Source organism: Semicossyphus pulcher, unplaced genomic scaffold (assembly GCF_022749685.1).
Source record: "Semicossyphus pulcher isolate SPU_LCO1_2020_fin unplaced genomic scaffold, fSemPul1.0.p SCAF_21, whole genome shotgun sequence".
Lineage (NCBI taxonomy): Eukaryota > Metazoa > Chordata > Actinopteri > Labriformes > Labridae > Semicossyphus > Semicossyphus pulcher.
The window spans coordinates 16497323-16515634 of NW_027211695.1; positions in this window are offsets into that span (position 1 = coordinate 16497323).

An 18312-nucleotide genomic window follows, 5' to 3' on the forward strand; every position below is an offset into this window, starting at 1 on the left:
GGTGGCTATGTCCACTTCTTTGGTACGTTCAATGGTCAGAGCGCTAAAATTTGCCTTGGCTTGAATGGGAAACCTTGTGCACGATATTTTTTAGGCACCTTAAAACAGTTGAAGGACAGGTGACAAGAAAATAGGAAGGGATTAGAGGGATGAAGAAAGAAGCTGTCTTGAGAGTTGTCAGAGAGTAGCACTGAGACACAAAAGGACAGGCGTCACTAGATATGTGTAAAAAGCAAAAATTGTCAACACTTTTTCCTGACAAGCGACCTCATCAAACTGGCTGACCCAGGCAGCTGGTGCATTGATAGATGGTAAATTCTGCAGTGCTGAAATAGGTTATTGATGAGCAACGTTGCACAAAAGTTAAGCTGCAGCCAACTTTTCCTGGCTGACAGACTGGCGATTCCTGCCAAAATGCTGCCTCGTCTTGGTTTGCTTTGCTCATGGAAAATCGTCGGTCTGACCTCCATAAAAACAGAATGTCAAGTTTCTTGTGTTGTGGAGGCTCAGAGAGTGAGAGCAGGACAAAGAAAGAAAAAGAGAGCGATAAACAGGGGAAACAAGGTTGAGGAAGCGAGACGGTTACACACAAGCCTCGCGGGAACCTTTGCCACTTGGCGACTTTGTCTCAAGATTTAGGGATGTTTCTGATTCCCTGACAAGTTCATTTCTCCTCGAATAACTGGCAACAAACGCATCAGTCTAGAGTATAGACGCAATTTAGGAACTAGACGAATCTTCAACCTCGTGTTTTATTTGCTCTGGCAGATGTGTCTGGTCTCCCTCCGGTTCAGACAGATTCCCATCCGGCCTGGTTCAGGTCAGGCCAATTGCAACCATTCATCTAATGTTTGGCGGGTTTAAGAGCCAATGAGACGTCTTCCTAAACAACCAAGATTGCTGATTTGATTGGTTATCCAATTGGCTAGATGGTAGTTCAAGGTAAAGGATAAGTGTTGGTTACTAAATCATGTCATGCCAAACACCTGTCTTTGATGTTAAAGTAAAAGCCGTATGAATTGGATATTGGAACCAGCCATCTAGCCGAGCAGCCTACTACTACATCAAATGTTTCGTTGAGGTTATTTGTTGGCGCGTCCAGTGGTGGACTACATCCTTTGATGACACCATTGTGAATTAAAAATGAACCTGTGAGGTTTGAGACTAATTCACATTTGCTCTTCCAATGCCAGGCTACTCTCACTTTGCTTGCTTTAATCAAACTGATAATAAAGCCAAGTCTTTTCTCCGCTCTTAATGAATAAAGCTGTTAAAGGGTTGTCTGAAAAGTTGCCCAATTTAGCGCCAAGGTAGCTTAGTTGGCTATAATAACATTGCTCATAATGTTTGCCAATTTTGCAGCATTTTTGTTCTGCTAACAGTAAGTGAGGATTTTATCACAGGAGAACAAAGATTCCCGCCCAAGCAAAGTGGACATTATTAAAGAGAGAGTTAACAAAGCTCAGACATACCTTTGTTGTCAGCTGCAGTCGTCTGGCTGCTGTTAGCAGAGTTAGTTGATGCAATCTGTGGAGGAGAAAAACAACACTTTGAGCAACATGTACCATAACTGTATACAAATACAGTCACATTACTGTCTGGAATTTTATTCAACGCCTAAAAGTTCCTCCGATACCCACTTTGTTGTAAACATGCATGTGCACTGGAGACGATTTCCTGCGCACACATACTCATAAATAGCCACACTTACATAAAGCATGTTGTGTAATAAGGCTTATGCATAACTGCACCATCAAACAACTTCCTGATTGCTGAATTAAAGTGTTTTCCGTTCTAATTGGACGGCTCAAGTGTCACGATTTTATTAATAAATATTGCTGCTCCCACACTCACTGTGGATAAATCTGTGCTCACTTTTCTGCCAAAGAGCAAAGCCTGACTGAAATAAACACTCCCTGGCAGACTGAATCTCAGCAGAAAACTGTATGGTGTCTTTTTGCAACAGTTCAAATGACTGCGAGGAATTCAACATGACACATTCCCTGTGCGGAGAGAGCTGAATCAGAGGAAGCGAAACGTGTGTAAGCCAGGTTCTCCTACGGCTTGTCATATGCCAAATTTGCCACGAGTTTACTGTCACAGGAAAAACAGAACAAAGACGGGATGAACTATGGCTATCATCTCTATCTCCTCCAGATGACAAGCGATCTAAATTTAGGATCTTTCATCTCTCTTCTCTTTTTGTTTTTCTGTCTCAATAACATCCAATTTTCTCTACAGCCATCTGTCTCACTTCCTCTTTGGGATCTCTCTATTGGTCCCTCTGTTGGCGAGTTGTGCCTCCATCCATTTGCTACACCGCTTATCCTCGCGGGACGCTGGAGCCGATCCCAGCTAGAATTGGGCAAGAGACAGGGTACACCATGGACAGGTCAATAACCGGGCTGACATATTCACACCTACTGGCAATTCAGAGTTGCCAATGACCCCAACTTTGCTGTTTTTAAAGTACCCGCAGAAAACCAACACAGGCACAGGGGGAACAAGAAAAACTCCAACAGAAAGATCCCATTGGGCCACCAGAATCGAAGACAGAACCTTCTTGTTGGGGATTACTGTGCTTACCGCAGCATCATGCCCACAGTTCAAGTATGGTTAAGTTCAATTATTGACTGCCAGAACATTTCACTTGTTGGTATACTTAAGTTGAACAAACTACTTGCTTCCAAACAAGCACCCAATAGTAGACAGAAAAAGTTAGCAGCTAGCTAGTGGATAAAATGGAGCATTTAGCATCTTTATATTTTTATAAAGATGGAGGAGACCAAAAATAGAGCTAAAAGTAGAGCCGGTATGAAACTGGAGCCTTTTTTACACTGCAGTTCCGCCTCACCTTTGTCATTCTACATTCTACATCTACGTGTGTTTTTAAAAAGCGTTCCGGCGTTGCGGAAGCAAAGCGTGCGCGAGGTGTAAACAAACAGCGCCGACCTGCCGGCTCTGCAGTTTACACAGACGCCGTTTCGCCTCTGTTACGCCTGTTATTACCTCCGATGCCGGCCCAACCATTCTGTCTCCGTGCGTTCTACATAGAAGACGGAATGTAACAGAGGCGTAATAATCCTGCCTTGAACTGGCGGTAAAAAGCCCTTAGGGTTCATAAATAGCCAGAGACATTAATGTGTAACTTTTAGTGAAAAACTTTGCACAGTACGTTTTGTAAGACCATATTTTCAATTCATTACAGCTCAGTCTAAGTGTTGCTTTATTTGTTTTATGTTTTACTCATGTCAGGAAGTGCAATGAGGAATGACTTCCAGTTACTTCAAGTGTAAATTTTTTTAGTAGTAGATGTGAACCAGAGTTTACACTCCTCTCTAAGCTGCCCTCTTTTTTCACTTAAACACTTTGTTTTCCTCTTCACTTCCCATGTTAGAGAAGTTATTTTTAGTCAGACCTCCATTAGTTGTCATACTCTTAACAGCTTCTCTGCCTGGCCTCCCTCTCGCTTGCCTTTCCTTTTTTTTTTACTTTCTCCTTCCGTCCTGAAAGCTTCCCTTGCCTTTCTGCCACCACACTATTAGTGCAACTCTTGCGGACATGTGAGTCAGTGATACAGGGGAGAGAGTGAAGAAAAGTGACGGAGCGGGACACGGACAGAGAGGGTGAGGGAGATTTAGACAGATTCTGCCATTATGCAATATCATGTCAGATGGAGAAAAAAAAAAGTCTGTGCACGTCCAAGTGTGTGTTTGCATGTGTGTGTATGACTATCTATCCCTGCTTAACTCTGTCCTTATTGCACTTTATGATCCACGTAGCAAATGGCCCATGCATAACACAATCTCCAGCAGAGCGTGGATGAGTTGTTGAGGAGAGGCTTGTCACTCCAGGCCTGCCAATAACCCAGCAAGTGTCTATGTGTGTGTGTGTGCCTAAGTCCACGAGCATGCATGAGTGCATGTGTGCTGATGTGTTGATTTGTGTGGGTGTTTTTACCGCGCTCATACAGTCTGTGAGCACGATGTGTGTGATTTATGTGTGTGTGTGTGTGCACACGTGCAAAAGAAAACCATGGGGTCAACAGCCAATCCGGGGCCCACGCTCAAACCCAGACACGGAAGAAGACTAATGTTCGGGGACTGCGAGTGTATACAGTTTGGGTTTGGAGGAAGAAAGAAAGAGACTTGAGGTATAGAGATAAAGAATAGGGGAGAGAGGGTAACGCAAAGGGGGGAGAGACAAAGAGCTAGGAGAAAAAGAAAACAGGCAAGGTGGCGTCGCTTTAATAGCAAAACTACAATTTTAGGAGTGTTATTTTTAAGTTTTACAAGCTAAAAATTAAGATTTAAGTGCCTTAACAAGCTGTAAAAGCTGGTTTAGTGCCGATTTAGCTTTAAAAAAGGCCCTTTCAGCAGCAGACATGTTGGCATGTTATGTCAAGCACACATGATGCTAATAGCATTAAAAATGGCTCTGTTGTCCCAGTAGTATGAAAGTGAGTTAGCAATTGCAACATGAAGACCATGAAGCCAAAGAAGCTAACAGGATTCAGCCATCAAGAATTCCATTATTTACACCAATAAATGTGAAAAGGCATGGAAAATGTCCTGTAGCTAATTAGCATAAACTCTATGTGACCAACACCTGTCCGTGGTATCTTTAATATGCTCTATTCATACATCTTTACTACTTACACTTGGCTTAAGGTGGCTGTAGCACAAACACTCACTCATCTGTATAAATTTGATGATTTAAAAGTAAAGTTGTCACAACAGAGTGCTGAATCTCTCTCCAAATATTCTTACTGATCCCCTCATGTCAGTTTCAGACAGCTAGCTAGCGGTTGGCTAGGTGGTACACGGGTGTAAATGACTCACAGCTTGTGATAGTTGTTAGAATCTCCTCTTAAACTTTAAAGCACATTATATCATCATTTTAAGCCTACAGTAAGCTCTGAATCAGGACCTCCAGGATTTGGGAATGTAAAGCAGCTCTTCCTGTCCGTCTGTGACGCTAATACGTTAGCTTAAGCAGCTAAAGTGTAGAGTTGCGAACATCAGCATTGGGTGTCCTCAGTCGGGACATGAGTAACACATTTTCAGACATGAATCACCATATGTTTTTGTCCTTGTTGCTTTTAGTAAAGATATCCCTACTTTAATGAGTAACAAACAGTAGTGTGGAAGCTTAACCTGTGAATCTTTCATTAAACTAGTGTAGCTACCTAAAGGATGACTTTTGTCGGATTCAGCTAGTCTGACAAAAGAACAAGCAAGACCTTAGCTGTGTTAGCCGTGTTTGACATAACCTCGAAAATTTGTAATTGGAGCGAGTCTCTCCCAGTGTTTGTCGAGAGCCAGCCTCATACAACGCCCATGCTGTTCAGGGTGGTTAAAAGACATGAGTCACTCATAAAGTGTGTAGATAAACTCAGAGTAACAGACATTTTTAATGGGGTTTTTGCTAGCAGCAAAGAGAAGTAAAAGCATGTTCCAATACCCTTTTTGTTCACATGCTGATACAATTCTGATACCTGAGTTTTCCAATTTGAAAATACCAAATACTGATGAGTCATACGGCAAAAATAAATCCTGTATAAGCTACCACTCACCCTGAATGGATGCAATAAGATTGCTATAATTGTTGTATGGCCTGGCCTAGATTAAACCCTCTGCTTAACATATAAATACAGAGAATGATGGCCATACAACTTTCTTTTTTGAATGAATAAATAGCCATAATGTAGTAGATTTATTTGACTTATTCTTCTCTCTGGTTACGAAAATGAAGACTGTCTCTTGTGGCAGCACCGTGTATCTCGCTGCGTAGGCTAGCGTTAAAAAATAGTTGATTTTCTCAGTGCGATTTTTACATCGATGAATCAGTGCATACACTGGCATACGTGCCAGTACCTTATCTTGCATATTAGGTTGTAATGGAGGCATTCATGTTACTGGTATTGGTGTCAGAACAACTCTTTTTCTCCCATTCTATACTGCAGCGTTAGCCCAGACTGTTTAGCTAGTAACCAGCTAACGTGAATTAGCCGAAAAGAGATCTTCCAATTACAAAACTGCTAATCTGACAAGGTAACATTCTTTGGTATAAATTGCAATTACATTTTTTATTAAAATCATTAAGCCCTATTCATACTGCACCACTGCAGTCATGTTGAACCATCAAGGCAACAGACAGCAAACATGAAAGAGAGGCAGCAAGAACAAGGGGTATAAAGACAGAGAAGTGGAGAGACACGGAGAGCTAGAAAGACTGCAGAGATATGAGTGAGTGTGTCTGCAGCAAGAGGGTGAAACACTGCAGAGAGGCAGAGGGAGGCTGTATGTTCAGCATTAGTACACATCACACAGTGAGAAGTGCAGCAGCTTTCAGTGAAGGAGGCATTAAAACAGGCTTTTGCTCAGAAAGGATCCGCTCGACAGTGAGTCTGGTAAGCTGGGAGAGAGAGAGAGATAGGACTGTGTTTGGCCTTGACAAACACAGGGATAAAAAAAACAGAAATCATAGGTGAAGGTGTGGGAGAAAATGGAGACGAGATATAAAAAGGACGTGCACAAAAACAAATACAGACGTGTGGCGAATTGAAAATGCTTCCATTCAGGGTACAAATTGTCCCTGAACAGTTTGAGTGTGGATTTTTAAAATATAATTAAGGTGATTGAGCCTTTTCTTTTGTGCCGTTTTACTGTCAATGTCTAGTTTTTGGCAGCAGATGACAAACAATTTAATTTATAGAGAACCAGGGAAATAAATTCAAATTGTTAAAACCTGATTATGTGGCTCAGAATTAAAGCTTGACATAATGCACCTATCAGGGCTGTCAGGGCTTATTTTCATCATCTTTTTCTTCCCTCAAATTACCTCATGTTTTCTTACCTTAAGTGAGTGTGAGGGGCTTTATTTTCATTTAAAATACTGAATACATCTACACATTAATGACTGGTGATTAAAGGGGTAAGCAGGCGTCTTGTTGCAGTGATGTGGGACTAGGTAGTAGATGAGTTAAAAAAAAACGTAAAGACGTCCTGTGAACAGTCAACTGAACTTCTCTGAGCTCTTTAGCCGATAGCAAGATATGATTTTAAACATAATCAATGTTTTTTGGGCCTAAACCTAACCAAATTTTAGCTTTTAGTTTTACGTTTGAACACAAGGCTTTTCATGCAGACAGGGGCAAAAACAAATACTAAAGGGTATCTTAAAACAAACATCTTAGGGTTACCTTAAAACTGATGCTGAAGGGTACATTAAATACGCCAAAGAATACTTAAAACAGACCCTTGAGAGTATTTTGAAACAGACACGAAAGGTAAGCTTTAAACAGATGCTAAAGGGAAGGTTAAGACCAATGCTAAAAGGTACCTTAAAAAGATGCTAAAGGGTATCTTAAAACTGACACTTAAGGGTACCGTAAAGAGACTCTTGAGGGTATCTTCAAACAGATGCCAAAGTGAAGCTTAAAACAGATGCTAAAGGGAACCTTAAAAGATACTAAAGGGAACCTTAAAACAGATGCTAAATGGGTACCTTAAGATGGATGCTAAAGGGTATCTTACAAAGATGCTAAAGGGGTTCTTAAAACAGATGCTAAAAGGTACCTTGAAGCCAATGCTAAAAGGTATCTTAAAACAGAGGCTAAAGGGTACCTCAAAAAGATGCTAACGGGTACCTTAAATCTGACGCTTAAGGGTACCTCAAACAGACCTTTGAGAGTAGCTTATAAAACATGCTAAAGCGTTCCTCAAAAAGATGCTAAAGGGTATCTTTTATCTATAACTGACGCTAAAGGGTACCTTAAACAGACCCTTGACAGTACTTTTCAACAGACACCAAAGGGAAGCATACAGAAGCTAACAGGTCCCTTAAAAAAGATGATTATGGGTACTGTCAAACAAAGGCTTAAGATTACCTTTATACAAAGGCTATAGGATACCTTACACAGGACGCTATAGGATACCTTCAGACAAATGCCTAATGGAAACTTGAAACAGATACTAAAGGGTACCTTAAACATTTATGAGAAGCCAAAGAGGTGTGACAAAGTGGTATCTGATGCCTGGGATGAAAGGTGTTGCTCATTTTATATTGCACTGATGAAAACACTGAATGGGTTCAACTGTGTAACAGTTTTATTTAATCTCCTTTTCCTTGCTTCAAGAAAATCTTCCTCTTGTCAGACACTTAATAAAAACGGTACCATATTAAATCTTCTTGGGCATCAGCTAAAACTGCACCAAGACACCAAACTAGGTCAGCTGGACGTAAGGCGTACTCATGGCCTTTAAAACATTTTGAATTCTGACCTTTAGTTGTGGCCCGACCATGATGCTAGTTATAAATGGAGCTTTAAGCAGAGAGTACATGGTGTGCAGTGGTGATGCAATAATATGATTGTGTCACAGGGAGTATTTGAGTTGGAACAAACCAATCGTGATATTTCTATAAATGTTTGAGCTACGAACATACTGACTTCTTACTATCTATAAATTAACATTAAACGATTCTCAAAGGGGTTTATCCAAATGGAACGCCAACCATCAGTACATTGAGACATGGAGGACCATTTAAGCTCACTACTATACGACTATATCTTCCTGTGGTTCTTCTCCAAAGCGTAAATATATTGAGTTTTAGCCATCATCAAAAGAATTACAGTGGTCGTTATCCCGTTCTCTTCTTCAATTATCCTCTCCCTGGCAGCCGCCCCCACACTTGTCTTCTCAGTTAATAGTCAATTCACGGTGGCTGTCCCTTCACCTCCTCTTCAAAACAAAATCCCTGAGGGCTAAAAGTAACCGTCATGTGACTGCGGGGAAGGTCGTCAGTCTGCGTCTTGGACCTTCTGGGGCATGCTGCTTGAAAGCGGCAGGTACGAACCACTTTCCCCTCTCGCCCACCATTAGTTTCGAAGGGCACTTAACCCCCTTTTGCTCCAGTGAAGCTGCTCTGTGATCGACAGAAGATTAATGCTACTGTCCGGAGCTGCTTCCTGGGAGAAAGTAAAGTATTAATGTCAGTGTTACTTGCTTCTAAATCAGCACTTTTCAACTTGCGGGAAGTTTCTGCTTCTTATAGTGTCCAATATTAGCTTTGGGAATTGGACGAAATTGCGTAAAAATTAAACTCTGACCCCGATATCCCCGTTTAATAATCCTCATATCATCCGTCCATCCTTTTCCTCATCTCTTGTCCTTCCTGCTTCCAGCCTCTTAATCACAATTGACTCGCTAGCTTGAACCCCCCCTTGAGATATCTTCTTATCACCCCACCACCACCACCATCCTCTGCTTTTAGTCAGGGATTTCCCTCTTTACATGTAGTAGTTAGCGCTGTGATTCATGAGCAGCGAGCCTCGGAGAAAGGCTGAGAGAAAGAGAGGAAGGGAGAAGAGGGAGGGAGGGTTGGTGGGTAAGGATGGGAGACAGAGACAGATTGCAGCATTTAACAGCCTGCCCTGGGGAGCCGCTGAAGGTGATAGAGAGGGAGAAAGACACATATGGAGGGAGAGGGAGGGAAGATAGAGAGAAAGAGACATGCATTTTAGCAAGAGGGTGATGAAAAAAACAAAAAAAGCTTGCGGACCAGCTCAGTGAGAAAGATTGGAACATACACGGTCTATTCAGAAAAACACTCGGCTGGCATAAATGGAGTCCAGATGGACGCACGCGCGCACATGCTCGTACTGTACACACATATACACAAGTAAGAAACACATGCCGCCCCTCCTCCCAACACTCTGCTCCTCTCACACAATGCGATGCACTTCATTTACAACAAGGTTTCCCTCAGGGGTACACACCTCTCCGAGCTGTTTACCTCACACTTCTGTCACATTTCTTTATCCGTTCCTGTTCCACCCTTCCCCCCCGATATCAAAGCCAAGTCTTCGTGGAGTAAACGTAATAAATATTAGATAAGTTATATAAGGTCCTGGAGAGCTGGCTGCGATCGTCAGAGGTGATCAAAATCAAAACCAACCCGCTGTTCCCGTCCGCTGTAGAGTACAAACAGAGCCGGTGTTGTGTTGTCTTAAGGGGGACCTGAGGTCGAATTGTTGTGGATGATGGGTCACGCCAGTTTGTTCATCTGCTTTAGGGCTGCAGCTAACTATTATTTTCATCATTAATCAATTTATGGACGATTTTCCTGATTAACTTTCAGCAATTTAATAGACCATTTTTCCAGCACCTAAACTGACATATTCAAGACTTGGTTTGATACTTGGTTTGGACTCCAAAAACCAAAAATATTTAAGATATTAAAGTGATAATCTCGAAGATCTCAGTTTCGTTCTCTTTGGGGCCACCTATGGCGATAAACGGTAATTGCGGGAGCACACTTCCCAGATATCCAGACAGTGCTGCATGTGTGACGTCCACGGTTGGCTCCAGTTGTAACTCTTGATTTTCCTGGCTGACGGTCGCTTTCCTTTTCAGACTGTTTGCTTCATCTGAGCGTCGAGTTTGTTTCTTTTTCTTTGGATTTTCACTTCTTGTTGAAGTTGTATCTGTAGTCATCCATCTTTTCTTTGTTTGTTCAGCCATAGTAGATTACTGTTTACTCGCAACACTTGCCGAGACCGGAAAAGCAGCCGCTTAGCTCCGCCTTCACTCTCTGGCAGACCAACCACTGCTGGGTGATGGAAAACGTGTCACTAACTGGGCGCCGCTTGTGATTTTTATTTATTTATTTAATTTATTTAATGAAAATCTAAAAGGTTATCACTTTAGTTTCACAAAAGCAAGTAAATATTCACAATTGAGGGGCTGAAACCTGAAAATTGTTCCAATCCTAATCGAACTTTGTGGCTTTGGTTTTGCATATTGGTTAGCTTAAGCTTGATACTTTACATTCATTTGGCTTGTCCAAAGCAACTTGGCTAAAAGTACCGTAAAAAGAAAAGCCTTTTTGAAGTGCTTAAAATTTAAGCTAAGCTAACTTTTTTTTAGCCCTGGTTTCTTAAAATGTCCTTTTTGTCACCCTACAGATTAAACTTTGGATAACACGGTTTTGCTGAGATTGTAGTGACCTAATATTTTTTGAAGATTTGCGTACCAAGTTCTAAGAATCATAAAGTGCTAAGGTCACATATAGAGCTAGCTAAAACACCCTCCTGCATATAATGTCGTAGAAAACAAAACACTGTGTGTAGGAGCTTGAAAATTACACTCAGCACATTGACTGAGCCAACTGACAGTCCAAATTAACAAGCTAGGCTAACCCGCTTCCACTTAACAGTGCATTGGGTCTAAATGCTAACTGCTGTGAACAGACATGACTGTGATTGCTAATGGATGATAGCTCCTGCTTTGTGTACTTGTTAAAAAAGAAGGAAAATAGCCAGTATCAGTGTTCTCAGAATATACAGTAATTACAGGCTCCAGTCAGTAGCACACAAAGGAAGCTGACAGCACGTCCCCGAGCCGACAAAAATGTCATTCAAACGCTAACAGGATAAACACCCACCCAGAGGCTCTGAGCTTAGATGCTAAAAATACATCCAACAACGGTTTTATGGTTTTAAAATAGAGACAGGATCATAATAGTTCCTATTTTTAAACCAGGAAGTTTAGAGAAATCACATTTCACCTTGAGTCTTAGTTTAAACAAGCTAGCAGGTTGAACAATTGGTCCAATAAGACTTCAGCCATCATACAGTTTTGATGACTTCAACTTGTCACTACGTCCACAAAACAATAATAAACATTATAAGATAGTTTAGTCCCATGTATGAAAAAACAATATTTCTCTCTCTACATTACGTTTCTTGGGGAAGCTAGCCTCAAAGATAAATGAGAACCACAAAAATGCTAACTAGCCGCGAGGGGAGGCAATAATTACCTTTCAAAATAAGGTGACGTACCAGATGTGTTACTTACTGGCTCAGAGGGAGGTTGTACCATTTGTGGGACGGACTTTGTTACTTTTAATCGTTGTTTTTTCTTATTTATGCAAAGAGAAATGAAGGGATGCTTTAGTTTGTTCTTTGTCTTTGTCTAAAACTATCCATCTCTTGCATCCCTGCCTCTTTTTTCCTCCTCTCTTACATAACATATGCCAACCAGGGGGTGTTTTCATCCACCTTATAGTTTCCACGAGTGCTCAGCCTGGGTGGACTCATGCTCTTCTCTCTTTTTCATATCCTCTTGTGTCCTCTTCTGCACTCTACCCTCCAATTTTACACCCACCTAGTAGTTGTTTTCATCTCATCTATCCCCCATCGCTGTCCTCCTCCTCCTCCTCCTCCTCTTCTCTCTCTCTCTCTCTCTCTCTCTCTCTCTCTCTAGCCTTCCTCTCAGGACGTTCGGCCAACGGTCTGCGTTCCACCGGGCCACCAGATGTGCGGCGGTGCTGGGTGTGTGCTACCGTACGAGCCGAACATCTGCTCAATGCTGCTCTTACTGTACATTAAGTGGACCAAGCTGTTCGGCTCTGTGGATGCTGTGTGCAACCAGGAGCTCTGATCATGTAAACTGCTGCTTTTAAAGCTGAATTATGGATTTTAATGGACTCTGATTGGCTGTAAGTTTTAATTAACTTCAGGCTCCAATGTGATTAGAATTACAGCTGGACCTTTAATCGTAAAGATACAATCTACACAGATATAATAGACGCAAGGTTTAAAAGATTATATTCTTTCGATATCATTTTTTCCTTCCTGATACCGATACCTAGTTTTAAGAATCAGCTGATACCGATAATCCAACTGATACCAGTGGGATTAAGAAATACTAATTAATTGAAAAACACTGATTTCAAACATTTTGCTAGCTTGGAAACCAGTTAGCTTTGGGGTGGCCAGAAATGATGGTATCAGAACGGTGCATTAACTTGCCGATACCGCATTTTAGGCAGTATCGGAGGCCGATAACGACACTGGTATCGGTATGGAAACAACTCTAACCATGAATGTGTTGCATTATTAAATGTGCTTTTGTCTCTAAAGCTTGCTGACCTCCGTTTTAAGAGCTTAACCTGTGTGGGGCAATGCTTTGGGTCACTTTACATAAATATAATCCGTCCGTCCAATCCAAGTATAAAGTGAACAGATCAACATCAAGAGGCTTACAAGAATTTACATTAATGTTAGTATTTAATCCCCAAACAATGACAACGGTGCATTTAGCCATCTCGTCCGCCCGTCTATGTGCGTCCTTTGACTTTTTGACCACTTTTAAATCTAAAACTAGAACCCATTTCCTCCATCTGTTAAATTCCGCAGCTCAGCCTCTGTTCTCGAGCCGTAACAGTCTCTTCACTCTGAAACACACTGTACCTGCCCACTAAAAATAGCACAATGCCAGTTAATGGCTTTATATAAGGCAGTGGGTGTGGGTCTGTGTGGTGAGAGAGGGATTCAGAAATAGTTCTGATACCTGGGGGCACATTGGGATAATGACTGGCGCTGTGGGAGAGAACTTAGTATATAGAATAACAACAAAAGAACTGTACGTACAGCATCCAGCACACAGCAGTACAGTATATATTATTATTTTTTGTATCACTTAATTGGTCTTCAAATATTTAATTTAACTTTCATATGAGCAGATGATGAAACACTCGGTATTAGTCGTAGTTGCATTAGTAATAATGATATTTTTATCTTATAATGCCAAAAACAGCTAAAAACATTTTAGTATTAATTTGTTCACAATCTCACATTTGGTTTAAAGATGAACAATACAGCAAAAAAATGAGGGCATATTTTTAATCAAATCATAACTGAGCTAAAAGCAAAACACAAGATCAATTTAGCCTGAAAATATGTCTCTTTTTTTAATCAGTTGAGCGCTATGCAGAAATTATTAGTCAAATAATCAACTGATTGGTTTAAAGAAACTCAGCTAATGATGATTTTGCTACTCACTATTTATGATGCAACAAGACTGGGAGTCAAGCTAGCGGTACTCTTTGGCTGTGCTTAGGGAAAGGAGTGCTAACCATGGTCACATTCTGATGTTTCTCAGTTTAGCGTGTTAGCATACATAGCAATGTATGATATCACTTAACCCAAAGTAGGCCACCAGCAGAGTATTTCTCCATAAACTAAAGTACTGGTGAGATTGATAGTTTGGCTTGACGATGGTGCTAAAAGAAAAACAGGAGATCACCAAAGTCATCCCAATTAATCCTGAGGGGAAGCTGATGTCGTTACATAAATTACCACTTGAAAAATTTCACTCATACCACACATTTCAACCTGGCGATGGTCCTGGAGGAACAGTCAGAGAGCTTCACCAATGTTATAAGGATGAATCCTCTGGGGAACACGATTATTTTGAGAATGTTGCCAATCCAGTGCAGTTGAAACACTTGGCTAACACTTGACAAGTGACAACTTTGACCTGCTGGTGATACTACATCGAAATTCAGAGGACCACCAAAGTCATTGAAGTTCATCCTCTGGGGACCTTGAATGTCTGTGCCAAATGATATTGAAATTGATCCAGTAGTTGTAACGATATTTCAATCTGAACCCAAACGGTGGACGGACCGACCAACATGGTTAACGTGCTTCTCAAATGTCACGATTTGTTGCTTTTTTCTGCTTTACGAAGGGCTGCTAGAAAAGATGGGGAGAATTTTTGATTCCTTTCACATTTAATTAAAAAATATTAATGAGAAATATCACAATTTCCAAGAAACAAAAGTATTTTAAATTGCTTCTTTTTTTCCAACCAACAGTCCAAAACCCAAAGAGTCTTCAGTTGCTATCAGTGATGTAAAAGAAAAGCAGCAAAGTCAAACATTTATGAAGCTGTAACACCAAATGTTTGACATTTTTGCTTAAAAAAAACAACTTAATCTGCTAATCCTCGCAGCTCTAGTTTTACGCCATTGTAAATAAAATAAGATTTTGTAGCGGAAACGATTAATCACTTAATTGGGACTGATTATTAAACGTAAGATCCTAGCTTACAGTATTTTAAACATCCTTGTTCAGAGGATTAAGAGCTGCTCGTAAGAAGGGAAATTCAGTGGTGGCTCTGACATCTTCAAAGTAAGTTCTAATTGATATTCAAAGCACGCATCCCTGTCATCAAACATTCACATATTCACATTTCAGTGTTTGATATCGGATAAACACTCACACCGTCACGCCTGTGGGGAATGGAAGCAGGTGATTGCGCGCAAGAGCAAAGGAGGGGGCGAGAGGAGCGATGGAGGGGTGGAAAAAACGGCGGCTAATAAGCAACAGCAACACCTCCTTCACTGGGCCCTTTTCTTAGCTTCCGCTCAACTCTCAACGGTGTCGTCTTTGACAACACGTACTGTACATTTCTTAAGCCACACACACACACACACACTGGGCTTAGTGCTGTCAGAGAGAGGGGGGGGGGGGAGGAAAAAGAAGCCTCTAAAAGCTCAGCAGAAATGTATTTATAGACAGAAATAAAAGGATTATACCTCCATGAAGGAGTAAGGGGAAAGCCAGTGATTTCCAGACACGCCAGATGCTGTACAATCTCAGTTGTAGGGGGGGGAGCACGGGGGGAGGCAGTGGGAAGGAAGAGGAAGAGGAGGGGAGAAAGTGGAAGGGACTGACAGATGGAGAGAGACAGATTGACTAAGAGAAACAAGGATTGGCGCTTTCACGGTTTTACTTCACTGGCTTCAGATTGGCCTCGGAGCCACATCAGACCCGGGTAATTATCCCCTGCCAGCTTGCGAGGAAGAGGGTGGCTTTTTGTGAGCCTGCTAAGTGATAATTACCAGCATAATGAGAACACTACCTTTCTATTACTTTGTGTGCTGTAAACGAAGGCACTTTTGGATTACCGGCCTTATTTTGAAAGTATTAAAAATTTTATTTTGCTTCCTGTTTTTCGAGCAGGGATAAGAGAAAAATCCTCCAAACAGCTGTCAAAAGTGGAGCCGCAGCCAAACATGAATTACATAACAGCCTCATTTAATTCCCCTGCATATTCCATTCATATTCCTACAAATTAAAAGCGCCCCCCTCCTCCCTCTTCTTTTTTTTTTGACTTCTTCTACGCCTCACGCTGTGCAGATGTGAACTCCCGGATGTGCGCATGCAAGTGTTAATACCCTGCCTGATTCTTCTCTCTCTCACTCTCTCTCTCTCTCTTGCTGTTGCTGAGGAGAATACAGTCGAGCCTTTAGAGGGAAAAAAAGCAAACAGAGAGAAGAGAGCGAGAGGGGGGGGGGGATGAATAGGAGGTCGTGAAAAGAAAGAGGAGGAAATGAGGCAGTGGGTGACAAGATTTCAGCTGGAGGAGACAGTCTGTCAAAGCAGGGGGAAGGTGCAGTGTGATAGCTCATCGCAGTGACTTCTATGAGAGCGTGTGTGTAGCTCGCAGAGAGGCTGTAGAGTTATGACACACACACTTGTCTTTATCTGCAAATTAAAAGAGGAGGAAGTGCTTATCGAGAGCATCTACTGCGGGATATTCTTGTAGTGATACATATGCATTCATATGCTGTTATTGATCGTTGGACACTTAACACCAGAGCTACAAAGCCAGTTATTCAATTTGAGATGAATTAACTTTGTTAAATAAGGTATGTGGTACAACAGGACCCTGATTCTTCACAAAGATGTGGTTATTTTATTCTTATGTCCTCATTTTATCAAAATACCAAACACATAAGAGTTTGTAGAGTATTTCTACGCAGAATAAAACAGACATAATAACCATATATATTGTTGGAAGTCCATCACTTTGCCTCCTTTCCTGCTCTTTTAGATAAGAGTAAGGGTTAGCTAACATCAATGTTTTGTTTTTTATGCTATTGCAAAGCTAAAAACTAGCTAGCTAGCTCACTAGCTTTTTACATTTAAACCAGCTTGATATAGCTAACTAGCTTTTTGCGCTTAAACCAGCTAGCTAGCTAAAAAGCTTTTTACGCTTAATCCAGCTAGCTAGCTAACAAGCTTTTTGCGCTTAAACCAGTTAGCTAGCTAACAAGCTTTTTATGCTTAAACCAGCTTGATAGCTAACTATGTTTTTGTGCTTAAACCAGCTTGATAGCTAACTAGCTTTCTAAGCTTAAACCAGCTTGATAGCTAACTATGTTTTTGTGCTTAAACCAGCTTGATAGCTAACAAGCTTTTTAAGCTTAAACCAGCTTGATAGCTAACTAGCTTATTGTGCTTAAACAAGCTTGATAGCTAACTAGCTTTTTAAGCTTAAACCAGCTTGAAAACAAACTAGCTTTTTGTGCTTATTCCTCTTTGCTTATCATTCCTACAGTTTAGTACATTTTCTAATTAGTATTCATAGATATGAGTAAAAATGAATTAGTTTATATTTTACAAAGAATTTAAGAAATGATCTAAATGGATCTCGTATCTTCAGGTTCTTTGTGTGTCAAACAACTGATATATTTTCATATTAATTTGAACAAAAACGTTTCCTTTTATTATTATTACCATTTCTGGGCCAATTTAATTCAATATCCTAACATAACAGATCAATTTATTAATATATTTTTCTATTAATTGAATAATTTTTATTCAAATAAGCTAAGAGCAGTCAGAATGACCGCCATGGCCTTTCTAACAGTCAAAGACTTAACGTAGTTTTAGTGTTAAACTTGAAAATTTGTCTGAATCACTTCCTGTTTCCTCTCTAAAGACCCACAGTGAACATTTGTGTCTCTAAGTACTTATGTGTCCGCATTACGCAGATTTGATGATGCTCATGTGTGTCTGTGTGATCTAACGTTGGAGAAAAGAGGGTTTAAAATTGAAATGAAAAGCAAGAAATGCTTTTTACGCTCCACTTAGTGCCCCCATCCACCGGGATTGTGGCCCGGCTGCAGTCTAATGCACGAGGTCACGAGTTCAACTCGCATCCGTCCAAATGGCGTGCGTTAGAAGTTGGATGGCACGGATGGTCGCCGGAGATTACAGGCTGGTGAGAGTGACCACCGTGAACACTCGGCTGCTGTACAGAAGAGAGCTGCATTCAGATGGTATGAAATATTTAACAGTGAGGGCCAAACATAGATTAAAGGACGACGTACATTTCATGGTTCTTTCTTTGAGATGTGAGTCTTTACTTAAAGGGAAATGGTCCATTTTGAGAGCAAGCTACAAATATTTTGTCGGTTGATTTATATCTAGACGATCCAATCAATTGGTTCGTTTATGAAATGTTAAAATTGTTAAAAATGCCTGTTAGAGCTTCTCAAAGATCAATTTCGAGTCTTCAAATGTCTTCTTTTTCAAATCACATCAGCCCGAACTCCTTTAATTTATGAATTTCCTACCAGGGGACCAAAAGTATACCCATCATTCTCTAAAAGAACGATGTTTTTTTTGAGAAAAAGTTGAAATTGAACATTTTCCGTTGATGGACCAAT